At 40.7% G+C, this 21,264-nt stretch overlaps 1 non-coding gene across 1 annotated transcript; it reads right to left on the bottom strand.

The window, feature by feature from the left end:
* Positions 1 to 12,078: 12,078 nt before the first annotated feature.
* On the bottom strand, positions 12,079 to 12,152 carry Trnai-aau. The gene has a single exon. It is a non-coding gene; the product is annotated as a tRNA-Ile (tRNA).
* Positions 12,153 to 21,264: the final 9,112 nt, after the last annotated feature.

Raw genomic sequence — 21,264 nt, 5'->3', positions numbered from 1 at the left:
ATCAGTTGACCTAGTGGTCGTTTCCCTTACCTCAAAATTGCTTGCTTTGTACCGAAATTTAAAAGAATTATTGCTATCATAACAAGTTTATTAATCATTTGGTTATTTAATTTTAGACAATTTTCTCTAAAAGAAGCATTCACCAGGAATGTTTCCTGACGTCTGAAGAAAACTGGCCTTCCACCCTGTGTCGGAGCATAAACGACCACAAGTCTAAAGATTCCATTCACTGCTATTCACCTCCAAGTACACCAACATACACAATTCTGCATAAAATGTATATCTTTGAAGTTGGTATAGACCTAAAGAATCATACAAACAGTACAGCCAAAAGCTTACAATTAATCAAATAGTTGTACGTTACTCTCTTCAAATCTGACTTGAAAATAAACAAATGAATCAATAAAATAACTCAGATAATGTGTGTCAATAAGTGAGCCTCCATGTTATCACTCTATGTGCTGGAAACAACAGCCAAGTCGCTCTCAAATCATACTCTTTTACTTCAAATGAGAAAAGAACATTCGATAGTTTAAACCAGTGCCCCACAACCGGTATGCCGCGGCACACTGGTGTGCTATGAAACGATGCTAGGCGTACCGCAGTGTATCCTAAATATAATTTTTTTCCCTATACTTTTAGATATATTTTTAGTTCAGGTGGGCCGCCAAATTTTGGAAAGAATATAAGTGTACCGCAAGTGAAAAATGGCTGCGGAACACTGATTTAGACCTTGATATAATGTGCTTGAAAAGAAAGATAAATGTTCCAACTGGGAAATAAAGAAGTGAGAGGAAAAGAAATGGGGGAAAGGTGTAATTCGAGAGATAAAATAATATTTAAGATTATATCCTGAGCCTGGACTGTTTAATTATCCTTTCTACCATAAGCACAAGGTCCGTAAAATTTTGGGGAGCGGACGAGGCAATTACAGGGCTAGACTGGTGCTTATTTTATCGATGTTGAAACAATACCAAGAAAAGTCGACATCGATGGGATTTGAACTCAGAACCTAAAATCTGATGAAATACCAATTTCTTTGTTGCCCAACGGGGGCCAAACATAGAAATGATACCGCCTAAGCATTTGGTCCGGCGTGTTAACAACTCTGCCACCTCGACGCCTATTATGACGTCATACTAGCAAACAGAGAAACGAGAAAATAATTTCCCAATATTCACTTGCGATACATTGTATTGTTTGGCCGTTGTAGGTTACTCTTACAATATATTCGTTTGCGTTAATAAATTTACAAATTTTTATCTATTGAAAATGTCAGCTAATGTACAACCAGTTGGTTTCCTCGCACGTCTGCGTGCAGGAGCCAAGCGAATACTTGAAGCAATCATTCCCTGCATCAAGAAGACAGGAGATCCAGGAGACGAGGTCGTAGATTTTACTCCATCGCTATCAGAAGGTTCCTCGATGACAACAACAACCGAAGAACCCCTGACAAATCGGAATGAATCTGCTGCAAAATTTTACATAACGCGTAAACTACATAGGAAGTACATGCATATATACATATCAGCATGATAGATATGCAACTGTATGCATGAGAATACATACATAAAGCAAAACATTCTGCACATATACATACATGGATACATACATGCATACAAATATACATACATACATACATGCAAACAAACAACAAAAATATCTTCTTGTTGATGTTGTTATACCAATGAAGGAGCCTTTGATCTATGTTAGAAACCGGCTCTTTCTCTAGAAAGAAATCTTGAAATAAAACTGAACAATGGTATACATGCATACATACATACATACATACATACTTACATATAGATATATAGGTATATTCATAGATATAAAACTAAATATATTCACAAGCTAAACATAATAACATGTGTATAGAAATCTCCATATATTGACAAATAAATTTCGTTTTAAATACTCGAATGAGATGGAGGGCTCGAAAAAAGCTATGCATTCTACCCTCAATTTTCTGTATTTTTTATACTCCAAGTAAAAGTAAATTTATTTGTCATATGCATTTCCCTTGCGAATATACTTAGTTTTAGCATCTATATATCTCTATATGCGTATTTATGGATGAAATAAATTTTTATGTTGTATATACCATAAAGGAACAGTATATTATATGCATGTATATATGTATATATACATGTATATATATATATATATATATGTATATATATGTATGCACACACACGCACACATACATATAGGTACACATATATATACACTAGCAGTATAACCCGGCCTTGTCCGGGATTAAGTTACGATTATTAAGCTAATCAAGTTCTTTATTTCAAACCGAACTAAGTAATATCGACGTCAAATTTGGGCGAATCCGTTGAAATTGGTTATATATATATATATATATAATATATATATATATATATATATATATAATATATATATGATATAATATAATATATATAATATAATATAAATATATATGGGCAACACATACGCACACGTACTTACGGACACCTATTGCATGTTTTGTGCATGCATATATGTTCATAAACAGAAAAGAATGGAAAAAAATGTTAAATTTGTAGGTTAACACTCGCACGATTTTCACAAAGAAAAGAAATCGGCTTTTTTGCGTGGAATCAACTATTCTGGCCTCCTAATATGCTACAAAACCCTTTTTGTGGTCCGTGAAACGGAGTGAGGTGTGGTGGAAGCCTTGAAAATTGTACCCATTTATATTGTGTAATTCACCGACAAATTGTTACTCACCTCTTTGTTTCTTTATTGTTAAATACATGGATTCTCAACAAAACACTTTTTTTTACTCGGCGTAAAATAAAAACGATACTCTTCCGCACCCAAAGTAATGTGTGTGGGAGAAAGATGAACGATTTAAAATAAATAAATGATTTAAAATAAATATATTGTAATTGTTGTGTGAGAAGGTATATATGCTATGATTATAAAATATAGTGTCTTTCAAAAACATCCTGAATTTGAACACTATATCTCGTGTTTAAGAAAAAACGAAACATTTTACATTTTATTTTTCATGAACGTCGTCACTTACTCTCTCTCTCTCTCTCTCTCTCTCTCCTCTCGCTTTGTCTTTCCCGTGAAACTCTCTGCCTCTCTTCCACTTTTCTTTATCTTTTTTTTTGTTAGACGCCGTCAAAAAGCTATGGCTGAAAATAGATTTTTACCGCTAAAAACTATGACTGAAAATAAATTTTTACCGCTATCCGCAGGTGCCTCGGGAAAAAAGTAAGTTGACAAACCCAGATAGTATGTTGACGAATGTCCTAAAATTTGAGCGATGTGCGTGCTAATCTGTGGATGTGCATAAACTACAATCACGTACACACATATCTTGCCTTATATATATACAGATATATGTATGTATGAGCATATATATATATATATATATATATATATATATATATTATATATATATATATATATATATATATATATATATGTGTGTGTGTGTGTGTGTATAAGTATAACAGGTATAAATATTAATGCATGTATGCATTCAACCCTACAAGCATAAACATACAATCACATATATATATACTTAAAATGTAGGCGGATGAAAACCTCAAATTGTTAATAAACACATATATATTTCTCCTTTTCAGATATGTTTACACTCCCAGGGACTGTCCAGAAACCTGACTTGTTTGACCCAAGTTATTTTAGCGGTCAGTTATCATGAATTGTATTTTTATTCATTAATGAAAATACCAACTATACTAACGATCTAACACACGCACACACACACACACACACACAACACACACACACACACACACACATCCAGCACTTGTGTTACGGGGATATAAACTTACTAACACCGGTTCTCAAGAACTGGTGGGGAACAAACAGCAAAAACACAAAAACACACACATACGCACACGCACGCACACACACACACACACACAGAAACAAACACGTGCGCGTGCATTTATATACTGGAAGGGCTTCTTTCAGCTTCCGTCTACCAAATCCCCTTATAAGGCTTTGGTCGGACCGGGGTTAGAATAGAAGACACTTGCCCAAGACCCTGCACATTGGGCTGGTTCCATTTTAAAATGTCCTCCCAGTACACCTCACTAGTTAGTCCAGTGGAGCAGAAAGCCTGGTGCTTTTGGTAGATGAAACAATGAGAGGATTAAAATTTAAGCAAGCCCATCGTATCCGTACTTGTACTTATACTTGTGGCAGCATTCATCCGGGATGGATTGAGCCGGCTCCGATCAACGAGTTCACGTCCCTCATAAGTGCCGACCACATCAGACGGTCGGCCGCAGTCGAGGGCTTTAATGGATACCTACTCCCGGTTCTACTGTCAAGACCCTAGACGCGGGGTGGGGGCTGATCCGATTGTACTTCCATCTCCTCTTTTGCTGTCAGCAACTACGTCTTCAGTTGTCCTCCAGTACATTTGCGTTAGCCTGGGAGGGGAGCCAGATTGATCGCTTAGCGAATGAATTCCCCCGGAAGCTGACGGATAGGTATGACCAAGCCACCTTAGACGTCTTGTGAGAAGCTTGTTGCAGAGAGATGATGCAGCAGGATTGTCGTATTTCGGGGTTCTAAATGGAAGTCCAATAGGAGAATAGGAAAAATTCGACGTAGACAGTCGTAGTTGAAGACTGAGTTTTCAGGATTCGTACCCACAGAGAAGGATGGTCCGGAAAAGTGCTTGGAAAATACGCACTTTCATGTAAATTCTGATCTCCGGTCGCGACAAAAGGTGGCTCTGGAGGCGACAGAACTCAAGAGAATCGCTGTTGATGCGTAGGTCAATCTCGTCCTTTCCCTGCCCGGTTACCGTGAATGTCGATCCGAGTTATTTTAAGTGGTTCACTTCTTCGAGGACTTCGAGGACTTCACCATTGAGGACCCTATCCGTGAGTAGTGCCTTTGTGAGTGAGTCTCGGACATTCAACTGGATATCCGTGTGATAGTCGCGATGGGAAGGGATGGGTATGTAGATGAACATCTTTTAGGTACCTCGTCATGAAATCAAGCAACCTCATGCCCGGTCACTTTTCTCCAGGATATTAGTTTATAAATTTATTTTGATCCAATAATTTACAATTTACAAAAATCGCGGAACCCATACCGATGTTTCACGAGCAATTCCCGCCGCATTAACCCATTCGTGCCGAAATTTTACTAGCGAATGAAATTGCCTGAAAGTTCACAGACACTATTATTTTGACCTAAATAACAACAGACTGCATACTCATGAAGAACATGTTTCATTCTTTGATACAGATCATACACAAATCACAATTTGTATCAAGTATTTGTTTTATACCCTTATAAATTAAGTGACAATCGGCATGAATGGGTTAATACATAGAGCATGGCTGTGTGGTTAAGAAGCTTGCTTCCCAACAACATGGTTCTGGGTTAAGTACCACTGTAGTACTTTGGAGAAGTATATTCTGCCATAGCCACGGACTAACCAAAGCCTTGTGCATGGATTTGGTAGACGGAAACTGAAATAATCCCGTCGTATATATATTTATGTTTATATATTTATGTGTGTGCCTTTGTGTCTGTGTTTGTCCCCCACCATCGCTTGACAACCAATGCTGGTGTGTTTACGTCCCCGTGAAATAGCAGTTCGGTAAAAGAGACCGGTAGAATAAGTACCAGACTTACAAAAAATAAGTGCTGGGGTCAATTTCTTCGGCTAAAACTCTTTAAGGCGGTGCTCCAGCACGGCCGTAGTCAAATGATTGAAACAAGTAAAAGAAAAGGGCTACATTGGGTAAAACAGTATATGATATACTTTTAGGGTCTTTCATTGCTTGAAAGCCTTTGGTCAAAAGGTTTATTGACCTTAGTAATAAATCTGTAAGAATTAGCACTTCCTTCTCTAAGCTTGGATTCGAAATCAGACCCAAGAATCATTGGTCGTAAAATACCAATGCACAAAAAGGCGCGAAATCAGAATCTCTTTGTTCTGACAAAAAATGATGGATCGTCTCCCTTCGACCTCTGACCCGAGCAGGTCAGGCGAAGTTTAACAGGACGACCAGCGACCTACTGTACGCAATAACACTCTTGCGGTATATCTATTTTTCTGGCTATTTGAGATGTTATAAATAGAACGGAGAAATGGGTATCTAGAGAGAACCCGAACCAACGTTAAGAGAACGTCACGCATTTATGAGGACGACGAAAGAATAATCAGAAAGGTGACTCTGTCATGCATGATTTACACACACGCACACACACACACCATCAAACATATTCTGCTTTAATGTGTATCCTGTATTATGCATTCCTTTAATATGTATTATTTGCAACCACTATTTAATATGCATTTTGTACAAGCGATGTGTAACATTGCTTACAAATTGATGTAGTGATAATAAATCTTTAATTTATTACAAAGCACTTATGTATTTATTAATACATCCACCCATCCACTACATTTGGTGACCCCGTAAAACGAATCGCGCCTTCCCTGGAACCAGCTTCATCAACCGCGTCGAAGAATTACAGTTTGCACATCACCAGCAACGAAGCAACTGAAAATTCCGACGAAAACAATGAATCTCCCGGAACAAAACCCAGCGGCCAACATCGACATGGCATTCCAAGCGGCGATCTCGTTAAAAATTCCACCATTCTGGACCCACGACCCGACATTGTGGTTTCACCATATAGAGGCACAGTTTGCCTCTCACAGAATATCGAGCGATGCGGCTCGACTTTCTCACGTTATCAGTTCTCTGTCACCAGAAATAACGAACGTGATACGCGACCTTATCATGGCACCACCCGGTTCTGTTTCATATGAAGTTTTTAAAACCACGTTAATAAACAGAACCTCAGAATCCCAACAAAAAAGACTTCACCAGCTTCTGATATCGGAAGAATTGGGTGACAAAACGCCGTCCCAGCTTCTTCGGAGAATGAAACAGCTTCTCGGAGATGAGACGCTCCCAGAAAAAATCTTCAAGCAACTTTTTCTCCAGCGTCTGCCCTCCAATACCCAGGTTGTTCTCGCGTCCACCAGAGAAAACACATCCCTTGAAGAACTGGCGGAGCTAGCTGACAAAATAGCCGAAGTACCGCACAGATATCCAACGGTATCGACGGTGACGCCAGCCGCTCCCAGTACCAATCCTTTCCGTGCACAAACCAGTTCTTCAGAGATTTCGGATTTGCGTGCATTAATGACGCAGCAAGCTGCGCAAATGCAAATTCTTACAGCCCAAATACAAGCCCTAAAGTTTAGTCCCCAGCGTCGAAGCACCAGCCGATCTCGACGAGATGGCAGACGGTCTCGAAGCCCCAGTGCTACCCGAAACTCACATGACACGTGTTGGTACCACCGAACATTCGGAACACGGGCACAAAAATGTACGGTACCGTGCTCGTTTTCCTCACCCAGTTCGGGAAACGGCACAGCCAGGAATTGAACGCGACGGAAGTTCCTGGTTCGCACCCACACAGTCGCCTGTTTTTCGTTTGCGATCGTGTAACAGGCACGCGTTTCCTGGTTGACACAGGTGCGGAAGTCAGCATCATCCCAGTCTCCAACACTTCTGGAAAAATAAAAGAGACATCAGTCTGTCTTCAGGCAGTCAACCATTCACCCATTCCAACCTACGGTGAACAGTCCCTAACATTAAACATAGGACTACGCCGCACATTTCAGTGGGTATTCGTCGTCGCTAAACTGCCGACCCCTATCTTAGGAGCCGATTTCCTGCATCATTTCGGTCTCCTGGTAGACATAAAGAACAGACGACTTGTCGACACCACCACCAAGCTTACTGTGCGCGGTATAGCCGCTCGAATGGACACAGTCAGCCCAACTGTAATGCTTACGACAACGACTCGTCACAGTTCCATCCTGAATGATTATCCAGATGTCACCCGGCCAGTTTTTCATAACCAGCCGATAAAGCACGACGTTACCCACCACATCAAAACCAGCGGTCCACCTGTTGCTGCAAGGCCCAGAAGGTTACCACCTGATCGTCTCCAGGCCGTCAAGCGGGAATTCCAGCACATGCTCGACCTCGGAATCATCCGCGTTTCCAGCAGCAACTGGTCCTCGCCGATACACTGCGTCCCAAAAAAATCATCGACCGATTGGCGGGTTTGCGGCGATTATCGATCACTGAATAAAAGCACTATCAGTGATGCCTATCCGGTGCCTTTTCTTCAGGACTTTTCGAGCTCGCTGCATGGAGCTCGCATCTTTTCAAAAATCGACCTGGTGCGAGCATACAACCAAATCCCAGTCGAACCTGCAGACATCTCAAAGACAGCAGTGACTACACCTTTCGGAATGTTTGAATTCCTGCGTATGCCTTTCGGTTTACGAAACGCGGCACAGACATTCCAAAGGTTTATCGACATGGTGACTAGAGGTTTGCCTTTCGTCTATGCCTACATAGACGACATACTCGTGGCCAGTAACTCGGACGAAGAGCATAATCAACACCTTCACCTGCTATTCGAACGTTTATGTAAATTCGGAATTGTTATCAACCCTACTAAATGTTTGTTCGGAGTTGCTTCCCTTCATTTTCTCGGCCATATAGTCGATAAAAATGGAATTCGTCCCCTTCCCGAGAAAGTCAAGGCCATCGTGGATTTTCCACCACCCACATCTCTCCGCAAATTAAGGGAATATCTCGGTCTAGCGAATTTCTATCGACGGTTCGTGCCCCACCTCGCTGAAATAGCGCAACCGCTCACGGATTTGCTACGTCAGCGAACCTGCAAAAATGCAGATATAGCTCTGACCGAAGATCAACTCGTTTCTTTCGCTGCCCTGAAAAAAGCGTTATCTAGCGCTACCATGTTGGTTTATCCAAAACCAGACGCCCCACGATGTTTACTCGTTGATGCATCCGATTCCGGAATCGGAGGTGTGCTACAACAGCTTGTTGACGGTATATGGCAACCGTTGTCTTTCTTTTCTAAGCGGTTAAAACCCGCGGAAACCAAATACAGCACATTCAGTCGGGAATTATTGGCGGCATACCTGCCCGTTAAGCATTTCCGTCATATGCTAGAAGGTACCAATTTTGCCATATATACCGACCACAAGCCATTAGTATACGCATTTAACACCAAACCGGATCGCCATTCGCCAAGAGAAATACGCCACCTCGACTTCATATCGCAGTACACGACGGATATACGCCACATCAAAGGGACGACCAACGTGGCAGCCGATGCACTTTCACGTGCGCAGATCAATGCTATCCACACCACGTCTACAATTGATCTGGCACGTATAGCAGCTGACCAGGAGAATGACGAAGAACTTCTAAAGCTCCGGAATTCGTCATCTCTGAAATTTCAGCATGTTCCACTACCATCATCCACAGCCCATATTTGGTGTGATATTTCCACTGGTTACCAACGCCCTTATGTACCACAGAAATATCGTCGAGAAGTTTTCTCCGCTCTACATTCTCTGTCACATCCTGGTATTCGCTCCACTCAAAAGCTAATATCGACCCGTTTTGTGTGGACCAGTATCAACAAGGATATCAGAGAATGGACCAAGTGCTGTGTTGCGTGCCAAAAAGCGAAAATCCACCGGCACATAAAATCACCAATCGGTTCATTTTCGCAGCCCAATGCACGATTTCAGCACGTTCACATTGATATCGTTGGACCCCTGCCACCTTCGCAGAACTATTCATATTTGCTAACTTGCGTAGATAGGTTCTCGCGATGGCCCGAAGCCTGGCCCCTATCTGATATATCAGCAGAAACGGTCGCTAAAACGCTGATATCACAATGGGTTTCGCGTTTTGGCACACCCGCAACAATTACCACCGACAGAGGACGTCAGTTCGATTCCCACCTTTTCACCGAGCTGACTCGTCTCCTCGGGTGTAAACACACCCGCACTACAGCTTACCACCCTGCAGCAAATGGCATGGTGGAACGCTTTCACCGCCAACTCAAGGCATCTATAAAAGCTGCTCCAGACAGTTCTCACTGGTTGGAACATCTCCCTCTCATCCTCCTTGGAATTCGATCCACGATTAAGGAAGAACTGGGATATACTCCGGCCGAACTCGTTTATGGCACAACACTCACCTTACCTGGGCAGATGATCGAACCTGTTTCACAAAACTTCCCTGACCCACAACAATATGTGCACCGATTACGAACATCCATGTCGCAAGTATCACCCTCAGGCCCCAGACAACAGAACGTCGTTTCACGTGTCCCAAAAGATATCAACACATGGACTCATGTCTTCGTGAGGAATGATGGGATACCCTCTCAACTTCGACCACCATATTCCGGGCCCTACAAGGTCATCAAAAGAGAACCCAAGTATTTCGTCCTCGATATTGGAGGTAAACGAAATACGGTCTCGATTGATCGTTTAAAAAAAGCTTTCATCGAGGAGGACTTACATTCAGTCCCCTCTTTTCCTCAAACAGACTCGGCAACTCCAGCGAACACCACAGATGCTGCACAACCCCGACACACCAAATCAGGAAGAACAGTTCGATGGCCAGCAAGGTTTGTGCAAGTTTTTCGGGTAAGTTCTGAACTCCTAACGTATCCATCTTCCTAATGAACACATAACTGCATCACCCACCCAGAGAAATCAAAGAACATTTGTGTACGTAAAGAAAAAAAAAAAAAATGAAAACAAAAACTGTCTGTATGAACTTTTACGGAACATTTCAAAATCGAACTTTGCCGATGAACAATTCTTTCATTTTTGCATGTACATATTTTTTGGTTTTCTCTTCAAAATGTTTGCTTTCTCATAAATATATTTTTTTTGCTAACTGTATATCCACACACATTTACAAATCTTGTTCTCATGCGTGCTATCACTCGATATTTTTTCGCCACTGAAAGACACCTTGCCTCTATTAGACCTAGTAGGTCGAGTGTACTCAATAGACGCACATCTCTTTCAACGCGCCAACATAATTCTGCCTGGGCACATATACATATTGCCCACCATATAGCACACACAAATTGTAAACCTTTCATGCATATTTTTATCGTTCAATGTGTAAAAAAAATTTTTTTCTACATGCACACAATCAAAAAAAAAAATAAAATAAAATAATAATAATAATACAATTCCAATATCGTTCGATCTCTGTGGCTTTCTCACTAGAAGGGGGGTAGTGTAAGAATTAGCACTTCCTTCTCTAAGCTTGGATTCGAAATCAGACCCAAGAATCATTGGTCGTAAAATACCAATGCACAAAAAGGCGCGAAATCAGAATCTCTTTGTTCTGACAAAAAATGATGGATCGTCTCCCTTCGACCTCTGACCCGAGCAGGTCAGGCGAAGTTTAACAGGACGACCAGCGACCTACTGTACGCAATAACACTCTTGCGGTATATCTATTTTTCTGGCTATTTGAGATGTTATAAATAGAACGGAGAAATGGGTATCTAGAGAGAACCCGAACCAACGTTTAAGAGAACGTCACGCATTTATGAGGACGACGAAAGAATAATCAGAAAGGTGACTCTGTCATGCATGATTTACACACACGCACACACACACACCATCAAACATATTCTGCTTTAATGTGTATCCTGTATTATGCATTCCTTTAATATGTATTATTTGCAACCACTATTTAATATGCATTTTGTACAAGCGATGTGTAACATTGCTTACAAATTGATGTAGTGATAATAAATCTTTAATTTATTACAAAGCACTTATGTATTTATTAATACATCCACGCATCCACTACAAATCTTTATTGACCTTGTTAATAAATAATCGTTTCTAATTTAGGAAGTGGTTAGTCAGTTACATCAACCCCTTTTTTGTGAAGAGCAAAGCTGATCTCGGAATGTAAAGAGCAAAGTGTTACTTCGACATTCTGATGTTTCTGCCCACCAACCACCCTTCATGGTAATAAATAATATCACAGTAACATCCCTTTACTATGGCAATTCAAATTCATATCTTACAGAAGAACTGCTGCACATTGTTGCATGTTACGTAACAAACCGATGCACGCAACGTGAAATAGAGATTTATGAATTAGACTGTAAATGCTAACAAAAATTAAAGTATACCATAAATTGGAAAAGGAAAAAAAAATACATACTTGGCCAGTATGGGGCTCGAACCCACGACATTCGCGTTATTAGCACGACGCTCTAACCAACTGAGCTAACCGGCCATTGGCTGTAAGCAACTTTTTTTAATATATTTCAAATGTAGTCATATGCCAGCATATTCTCTGGTTTCTATCATTGACAGTGAGGTGGTAACTGTTTTATGTAGGTCACATGTTTGCCAGCATTCTCTCGCGCTCCTCTCTCTTTCTCTCTTCCCCTCTCTCTCTCTCTGCATGTGGGAGTGTATGTGTGTATTCGTGTGTATACATGTATGTATGTACATATATATCCCATGTATGTATGTATGTACATATATATCCCTTCATTCTTTTGTTTCTGCCTTGAGACTGCGGCCATGCTGGGGCACCGGATATATATAGACAGACAGACACACATATACATATGTATCCGTATTTGTCATTCACTACATATTCTGCTAAGAACGGCGAGAAAGAGTAGAACTTTGTACGAAACGCTCATTTCGTTATAAATAACGAAATGAGCGTTTCGTACAAATATTGCCGAAGTCGACTTTATCTGTCATTTCTTCTGGGTTGATAAAATAGTATCAGTCAAGTACTAGAGTCGATGTAATCGATAATTCCCTTCTCACTATATTTATGATATCATGCCTATGATCAGAACTCAGATGGTTTCATTTGGCCGAATTATAGGCGCAGGAGACAAAATGTTTCGCGGTATATGTTCTTGGCTTCAACGTTCTAAGTTCAAACCCCACCGAGCCCAATACTTATGACTTTCATTCTTTCAGTATATCAAAAAATGAGTACCTGTCAAGGACTGGGAACTATGTAATCGACTAAACCGATTTCCTCAAAATACGTTGCCTTACTGTGTGGTAAGTAACTTGCTTATGAACCACATGGTTCCGTGTTCAGTCCCACTGCGTGGCACCTTGGGCAAGTGTCTTCTACTATAGCCTTGGGCCAACCAAAGCCTTGTGAGTGGATTTGGTAGACGGAAACTTAAAGAAGCCCGTCATATATATATTTATATATATGTGTGTGTGTGTGTGTTTGTCACCCCCCTCCCCCCCCAACATCGCTTGACAACCGACGCTGGTATGTTTACGTCCCCGTAACTTAGCGGTTTGGCAAAAGACACCGATAGAATAAGTACTAGGCTTACAAAGAATAAGTCCTGGGGTCGATTTGCTCGACTACAGGCAGTGCTCCAGCATGGCCGCAGTCAAATGACTGAAACAAGTAAGAGTCAAAGAGTAAAAGAGTTATTTATCATATGCTTTCAAAAGTTTCGTGCAAGATTCTACTACACCAGCCGGGTCCCCGCCAGATTGCTAAAACTTGTGTGCAGCATTATTCTGGAAGCATTGAGCTGAGGTTTATATGCAACACATCATGCCCGTTGCCAAGTTTTGGGGTCTGGGTGCTTCAGAATATTCTGGATACTCTTTTACTCTTTTACTTGTTTCAGTCATTTGACTTCGGCCATGCTGGAGTACCGCCTTTAATCGAGCAACTCGATCCCGGGGACTTATTCTTTTGTAAGCCCAGTACTTATTCTATCGGTCTCTTTTGCTGAACCGCTAAGTAACGGGGACATAAACACACCAGCATCGGTTGTTAAGCAATGCTAGGGGGACAAACACAGACACACACACACGCTCATATATATATACATATATACGACGGGCTTCTTTCAGTTTCCGTCTACCAAATCCACTCACAAGGCTTTGGTCAGCCCGAGGCTATAGTAGAAGACACTTCTCCAAGGTGCCACGCAGTGGGACTGAACCCGGAACCATGTGGTTGGTAAACAAGCTACTTACCACACAGCCACTCCTGCGCCTACTAATGGTTATTAATTTGTAATAATTCTAAACTGGGGTTTCGAAATGAGTATATCACTGTAAATCTGAAGGCACATCATTGAATAGTGAAGGCACAGTGCCGTCCAGTGCTGTCCTTTGCGACGAGCATGCTGAACATACGTAACAAGAGTGTGAGAGTTCAAAAGTTTCGGATGAATCTCTCAGCCCAAGTTAGGTATTTTTAAATATCAAAAATAAAGAAAAAAAGAATCAAATATCTTTTTCGAGCCATGGACTAATAAGGCTGGTTTCCCAGATCCTCTGGAGTATATATTAACCCTAACACTCTGAAAGGGATGCCTGTCAGTCGCAGGATTATTCGTTTTTGCTAACTGAGTGTATTAGAGCAACGTGAAATGAAGTGTTTTGTTCATGAGCACAACGCATCGCCCGGTCCAAGATTCAAAACCACAATCACGAATGCAACTAGTAAGCCACGCGCCTCCACTCTCTGTATTAAACTGGCACTCTGTCGATTACGACGACGAGTGTTCCATCGACGCAATAAATGGAATAGCCTGCTCGTGAAATTAACGTACGAGTGGTTGAGCACTCCACAGCCATGCAACTCGTTTTGCCAGCTGCAACTAATTTTGTCAGGGGCAACTCATTTTGCGAGCTGAGTGGACTGGTGCACCGTGAAATAAAGTGTCTTCTGAAAGACAGAACGCGCGCCAGGAATTGAACTCACGACTTTACGATCGTGAGCCGAATACCGTAACCACTAAGCCGCGCGCCTTTGATTCTTCAGTCACTTTGTACATCGTAGAGTGAAAGGGGTGAGAAAGTAAGAGAGAAATACAGAGAGAGTTAAATAACACAAAAGTATATCAGTTGCAGAGGAAAATCGTACAGCTGGATGCGTATTTCTGCTTTAATGAGCTTCGTCAGTAGCAAGTACCAGCTAGGAAACTACATTGCAAGACAAAATCCGTGGCCACTGACATAGGTAAACAGTGGGTGAAAAAGTCACTGTTGTTGCAATTAACCGGCCAACTGAAAAAAAAATTCGAATATCGCAAATAATTTGGCTTTCCGCGATCTATTTGCATAAAGTATGGTCTACAGATTGCCAGTATGTATTCATGTGTATGTGTATGTGTGTGTGTGTGTGTGTGTGTGTGTGTGTGTGTGTGTGTGTGTGTGTGTGTGTGTGTGTGTGAGTATACGTGCGTATGTGTGTGTATGCGAGTGTGTGTACGTACGAATTCTGCATAACTTAGAAAACGGCAGTGTTTGAAATTTTGTAAATAGAATTATAATCCTATCTGTCACTTCCGGCGGTGCTCCAGCATGTCCACAGCCTTTAGGCTGAAACGAGTAACAGAATAAAGAATAAAATATACACGCATACATATATACATATTTGCATGCGCGCGCGCGTGTCTGTGCAGGTGCGACTAGACGCGCTCGACGATCGACAATTGAACTTCATACGTTTCGGCTCTAATGTTAATCGCATTAAACCCTCACCGTCGCTTGCTTCATTTTTCTCCTATAAGCTGCGCCTTACTTGTAACGTCATACGCAGCCGAATACTGAAACATTTCTAACAACTTTGGATAAAGAAGTGCCAAGTTGTGTCCATGTTCTTTTCTCTTTATATGTACATGTATATATATATGTGTGTGTTTGTGTGTAAACAAACATACACATATACATATATATATGCATATATGTATATATATCACCGTGATCACCGTGACCGACCAGCCTATCAGATGTTGCTACACATCGCTGGTCACAATGCGCTTCGCATTGTTTTAGCCTTAAAATAACGCCACCCCACTGGCTAAGCGAGCAGGCCAACAGAAGAAGAAAGAGAAAGTTGTGGCGAAAGAGTACAGCAGGAATCGCCCCCCCCCCCATATATATATATATATATATATATATATATTCATACATGTGGAGGCGCAATGGCCAGTGGTTAGGGCAGCGGACTCGCGGTCATAGGATCGCGGTTTCGATTCCCAGACCGGGCGTTGTGAGTGTTTATTGAGCGAAAACACCTAAAAGCTCCACGAGGCTCCGGCAGGGGATGGTGGTGATCCCTGCTGTACTCTTTCACCACAACTTTCTCTCACTCTTACTTCTTGTTTCTGTTGTACCTGTATTTCAAAGGGCCGGCCTTGTCACTCTCTGTGTCACGCTGAATATCCCCGAGAACTACATTAAGGGTACCCGTGTCTGTGGAGTGCTCAGCCACTTACACGTTAATTTCACGAGCAGGCTGTTCCGTTGATTCGGATCAACCGGAACCCTCGTCGTCGGAACCGACGGAGTGCTTCCTTCCTATTGATACATATACATATATATGCATACAAAATTACATGCGTATAAGCATATAAACCAGACAATCAAAATATAGTTATCATTTTATACATCCACGTAAAGCGAACAAATTCAATTGTAAAATCCATGTATTATATTTTTTAAATACCTACAACCTTAGTAAGTTGACATCTATAGGCAATGAAAATTAGAATTACTTTTGACCATAGGCTGAAACAGCTGTAGGAAGTAATTTTTAGGATTTCATTAATTTATATTATGCCTTAAAATCTGTATTATTATCTTATCTCTTGATTTATATAATATTTTTGTATGCTTCTGATGTTCTCTTTTGTAAAATGAATAAATAATCCAACATTATGATATCCGTAAGTTGATGAACAAACCAAATTTGTTTCTCCATTTTCTTATTTGTATTATAAACTTACGGTAAAAATATTTCTTTATCTTCACCCGTTTAATACAATAAATGACTTAATTGCATTGCAATTAAAAACATTTATGTATTAAGAATTTGGGTATTTTACCAACAGTATATTGGATAAATGATATTCCATTCTATCTTACTTTGTACTATATGTATATATGTATATATATATATATATATATATATATATATATATATATATATATATATATATATACAAACTATATATATATATATATATATATATATATATGTAAATATATATATATAGTATATATATATATATGTATATATATATATATATATATATATATATATATATATATATATATATATATATATATATATATATATATATATATATATATAACATTATTGGTGAATTGAAGAAATGGCTGAACGCAGATTGAACAGAAATCGTTTTATTTCATTCTACACGTGTTTCGAAAGGCACAAATTACCAAAATCCGATTGAATAATGGGACCATATTGTGTCTTTCTCTTCAGGAAGAAAAAAGGAAATCCGTTGGACAAACAAAAACAGAACAGAGGCGGAGCAAAAACCAAATCGAACTGTGCTCCTAAGAGCCCATGGCGAAACTGTTTATCAGTGTATGTTGAGAACCGGTGGCTGAAGAATTCAACGGGTCAGGCATCGGTCAATCATGTGGGTGAGGGTGTATAGATGTTCTTTGTGACCGAGAATAAAGTTCTGACTATTTAAAGAATATTGGATGTTTTATAAGGGGCGAGAAAAAATCTACTTAGAGACGTGTGTGTGTGTATACTGTTCTATATATGTGTGTGTTGGCGTAGGGGTAGAAAACATTTTTTGTGTACGTGTGTGCGTTTGATCGTTCGGCTGTCAGTGGCTACTGCCGTGATAACCGTTGGGTGGCAGAAAGAAAAAAATAAAAAAATTATATATATATTCAGCATGGCCACAGCTCATAAGCTGAAACTAGAATCAATCAATCAATCAATTATGTTTTATGTGTGTGTGTGTTCATCTAAGCCTGCCTTGTCAAGGAAACCCCCCGCTGTGAAAAAACCAAGCCCCGTTTGTCTTACAGGAGTAATTCCCCTTGCAGTGGTTAATCGTAGATATCTTAAAGGCTATTTCAGAATTTGTTACCAAGGGCTATGGGTGCCGGTATTATTTATAAACGCTATTTAAAGGCCAGATAAGTGTAACGCCGCCAATGGGGGCATCGAAAAGCCGACTGTAAGAGCCCGTTTACCATCCGGCCTCTGGCAAACAAAATATGGAAGAGTTCGGAGACACAAAGGTTGCACTGTCTTCTGCCCCTATCAAATGGGAGGGCCACCGACAAAATTGACCATTCCAGCCTATAGCTTAAGTTCGCATCCTTCAGTCGCCATATTAGCTTACTGAGTCCCGTGGTCTGGCGCTTGTTCACGTCCCGAAAAGTTGCGTAATGGTTGGAGACACGCAAAGACAATCTTGAGGATGATGCCCCTACATAAGTGAAGGCATCTGAGTCCGTGTAAACCTTGCATTGGTAGACGGCGTTTTTGATCTTGGAGTTCGCCGACGTGAATCTTAATCTGCTAGGATTGGTTTCTGAAATTAGAACTGCGTTCCTGTCACTATATTCGTTCCGAGACCTGCAGCCGCTTACTACTCTATTTTCCACTACGTCACTATTAACTATAGGAATAACCCCTGATTCTCCACTATCTATCAGAGTGCTGTCATTGCTACTGCCCGTGGTACTGCTATTGTGGAAATGATGCTGGGGATGCTAATGGGGCTCTCTACCCTACTCCCATTGTTACCGTCAACCACAACACCCCTATTTATAACTATACCCCTAGCGGGTACTCCCTGGCTGGAGCTGAGATTATGTGTCACTGTACTGGCTCTCATATCATTATTACTACTATAATTATTCCTACTGAGCATTAAAACCGGGGGCGGAAGAGGTGTGCCTCCGGAAAAAGGTGATAGGGTCTTAGTAAGTAGCCTATTATATGGGAGGCGATTATCTGGGCGAGGTTTTTAGTGTTGGAGAAAGCTATCCTAACTTTATGTGAGTTAACCGTGGAGTAATATTTGGAATTTCTGGGGAAGTTATTGGCGATGGCTTGTCTAAACATGAGGGGGAGGTTAGTTCTAATCTGCTTACCAAAGGGGATTACAAACCATCTGCCTCTGTTCTGTTTTTGTTTTTCCAACGGATTTCCTTTTTTCTTCCTGAAGAGAAAGACACAATATGGTCCCATTATTCAATCGGATTTTGGTAATTTGTGCCTTTCGAAACACGTGTAGAATGAAATAAAACGATTTCTGTTCAATCTGCGTTCAGCTCCATTTCTTCAATTCACCAATAATGTTTTAATTTCAATTATCCGCACCAACGCACGGTTGCAACGCCTGATGGTTGTACCTCCAACCGTGCCGTTTACTGCTGTGATTTTTGCTACTAAGGTATCGGTTAAACTTTTGATTAATCTACTACAAGATTATTCATCTTTCTATTTCACATAATTATATATATATATATATATATATGTATATATATATATATATATATATATATATATATATATATATATATATATATATATATGTATATATATATGTATATATATACATATATATATATATATATAGAGAGAGAGAGAGAGGGAGAGAGAGAGAGAGAGAGAGAGAGAAACAGACAGACAGAGAGATGTACATTCGTACTATATTCATACATACATACATACATACATACACACATACATACATACATACATACATACATACATACATACATACATACATACATACATACATGGTGGCTGCCCCCTCGCTATCGAGTATGGTCATTGCACGAAGCTTAATCAATGTTGTTATCGTGCAATGCCAGTGCAAGAAGATTTTTTTTTAAGTGAGGAAAGGCTGTGCACTGAGTCAATCCCACTCACTAAGCAACAGCAGCCATAATCCGAAAAGAAGAACAAGTCAACATCATCGGTAACCACTGAGCCGCAGGTTTTACGTCGGAGTTATCCCAGTTACGTGAGTTGCCTCCTCCTAGAAGGATGCCCTGACAAAGGCTAGGAGTCCTTCACTCCCAATGGTTTAACCGCGCGATCGGGTATTCAGTCTGATTATTTCTATGTCCCCGCGCATGATACAGCCTTAAGATATTTATTGGATGGCCGTTGACTCTCAAGAGTTCCTCCGCCCTTTGACGGGTTTTGTTTTTCCTCCCACTGGGTGTCCAATAAACACCCTCTTCACCAAGCAAGCTTGGTGGGGTTGCCGGTTTAGTCGCCGACGACCCGACCATGCAACATACATACATCATTATCTTCCTTGTAAATGAATAATGATCCAAAAGATCCCACTCGCATAACTATACAACGATGCGTCAACGTCTTCAAAGGACATGCTTCTATGCTACAAGATAGAACTAAGATAAATAATCAGCAGCCGATAATGTCGTTAATTTCGCTAAGAATAGGGCATGTTATGTCGAAATATCAGTTATATAAACAATTTATTATTGAAAGTGATAGGAATATTTTGTTACAAATTCCGCATTGAATGACATTCTTAATTTATTTGACACACGCAAATACACGTAGATGTATATACGGACACATACATACACATACTCATACACAGATGCATATATCAAGACATATACCCACGCACATGTGCACATTCAGATATATGTATATCAACATACACAAACACACAAACTCAAACACATACGGACACACAGATTCACATAGAAACATGCCGGTGGATGTATGGACACAGACACATGCACGCACACACACGCACGTACACATAATAGTGCATATATGGCCACACATACGCACAAACACACACAGATGCATATATTTGGACATACATACACGCGTACACTCATACACACACATATACATACACACACTCATATACTCTTTTACTCTTTTACTTGTTTCAGCCGAGCAACTCCACCCCGGGACTTATTCTTTGTAAGCCCAGTACTTATTCTATCGGTCTCTTGTGCCGAACCGCTAAGTAACGGGGACATAAACACACCACCATCGGTTGTCAAGCAATGCTAGGGGACAAACACGCACACACATATATATATATATATATATATATATATATACATATATACAACGGGCTTCTTTCAGTTTCCGTCTACCAAATCCACTCACAAGGCTTTGGTCGGCCCGAGGCTATAGCAGAAGACACTTGCCCAAGGTGCCACGCAGTGGGACTGAACCCGGAACCATGTGGTTGGCAAGCAAGCTACTTACCACACAGCCACTCCTGCGCCATATGTGGATAAACATTTTTTTTTGTCGCCCTTTTCAAGCCTAGCCAGGCTCATGGGCCCAGTTTCCCGGTTTCTGTAACGTATGTGCTCCTTCCAGCAGGATGGGACGCCAGTCCATCGCAGCGTTACTCAAGAAACAGGAAGAGAGAGTGAGAGAAAGTTGGGGCGAAAGAGTACAACAGGGGTCGCCACCACCACCCCCTCTCTGTCAGAGCCTCGTGGAGCTTTTAGGTGTTTTTCGCTCAATAAACACACACAACGCCCAGTCTGGGAATCGAAACCTCGATCCTCCGACCTCGAGTCCGCTGCCC

The sequence above is a fragment of the Octopus sinensis genome, linkage group LG8, assembly GCF_006345805.1.
Source record: "Octopus sinensis linkage group LG8, ASM634580v1, whole genome shotgun sequence".
NCBI lineage: Eukaryota > Metazoa > Mollusca > Cephalopoda > Octopoda > Octopodidae > Octopus > Octopus sinensis.
This window is presented reverse-complemented; position numbering and strand designations above follow the sequence as displayed.